We start from the raw sequence: 1,898 nt of genomic DNA, 5'->3' as shown, positions 1-1,898 counted from the left end.
TGTTCACGATATCCTTAATAAAATAATACCGCACGTCGATATGCTTTGGTCTTTCATGAAATGCACTGTGCTTGACAAGATGCAACGCACTTTGGCTATCACAATATATACCAACACATCTTTGAGTGACTCCAAAATTCTTTAGAATTCCCTTCAACCATAATGACTCCTTAACCGCCTCAGTTAAAGCCATATATTCAGCCTCAGTATTAAGAATACAAATATGATACAAAAAAAAAAAAATTACAATCATAGTTCACATCCATATAAAGTTTATCTGTGTCGAATAAAGAAGATAAAACATACAACATGATAGGTTGGCAGACAAAATGGAGGAATATAATCAAATAAAATGTTTGGGAAATTGAGGAAGAAGAAAGTAAAACACTTATATGGAAGAATTACATGTGACTATGTGAGGCTAACAAACAATTCAAGCTAATTCAATTGAATTGTGAGGCCGATTGCGATTAGCAATGCAGGACATTAATTAGTTCTGACTTTTGCATCAAAATGTTTGTATCTTTCTTTTGTTATTGTTACTTTTTTAGGGTTTTTTTTTGCTAAATTTACAGGGATATGGGCATCACTTTTTTTCAAATAAATAAATAAAGGAAATAAGATGCTTTAGCGTCTTCCTTGAGTGAGAATAGACTGATTTGGTACCTATTCTTAGCATTTTCCTATTTTTAAAAAGCCATAAGAGCACTCCCAGCAGAAATCCTAAAATTATGCTCCTATATTTCTCCCTAAAGCTTCCCTATTTAATTTTAGGATCTCGATTTTATAAATGCATACACCAGATCTCCTATTTTCTACATAAAAATAATAATTATGTGTGAGCCCTACTAATTATAAGCTTAAAATAAATTTAGGGTGGGTGTAAATTTAAAATTGAATTTAGGTAGGTGTAAAAATTTTTGTGGGCTAAATTTAGGGGATCTGCTGGATGCATTTTTACCTCATTTTCAATTGTTTTAGCCTAAATTTAGAGTTAGTGATGCATTTAGGTGATCTGCTGGGAGTGCTCTAATGGATGAGCGGCTCCTCCAGATTTGGAAGATCTTGGTAATTACTAGGTCCAGCATGTTCTGTCGGCATATACATCGGTGCTTCCCCGTGATAAACCCAGGTTGTGTAATTGAGGAAAAATCCACGCCTACTAACATGTTCTCTGACCGTAGGTACATATAAAATGGCTGCATTCTTGCACTTCTTACACGGGCACCTAATGTTACTTTCTTCATTTGTGTACGCCGTTTGATTTATCGCATACTCAAGGAAACTCTTAAGTCTCGTTTCAAATGCAGAACGATCATTGTATCTCGCGTACATCCACATACGATTATCACTCATTCTTGCCAAATTCTAATTGAAAAAAAAAAAGATCAAAATTACTTGAATCAAACGAAATTTCGACATCATAACCCCACTATCCTAACTATCAAGTGCTCGACTCTACCAGCAGCTATAGTGACCATAGTGGTCCTAATTACTAAGCCTATACTAGGTCTAGCCGGTCCCCAATTGCCGACGAAGTAAACAAAATATAAAGCAATAAAAAAAACAAAGTAAGTAAATTTAAAACAATGATTGTTGGGAGAAGCCTTAAGAAATAATCAATTTCTATCTCAAAGGGAGAAGAAATTAAGAAAGCTAGCCCAAAGAGAGAAAACAGTCAGGCAGCAGAAACACATACAACAGACTAGAGATAAACGAACAAAGGAAGATAAGAGAGAAAAGGAATGCATGGCAGAAGCAATCATACGAGAAATTAATTATAATAAGCTAATTAACATAAATTTAATCTAACAAAATAATAGTAAATAAATTTAAAATTAATCTAACATATTAATCTAATTAATCATAAAATTAATCATGCTTCATAATGAATCATA

This window comes from Salvia miltiorrhiza, chromosome 7, assembly GCF_028751815.1.
Source record: "Salvia miltiorrhiza cultivar Shanhuang (shh) chromosome 7, IMPLAD_Smil_shh, whole genome shotgun sequence".
In the NCBI taxonomy this organism is placed as follows: domain Eukaryota; kingdom Viridiplantae; phylum Streptophyta; class Magnoliopsida; order Lamiales; family Lamiaceae; genus Salvia; species Salvia miltiorrhiza.
Note: the sequence above shows the minus strand (reverse complement) of the source record.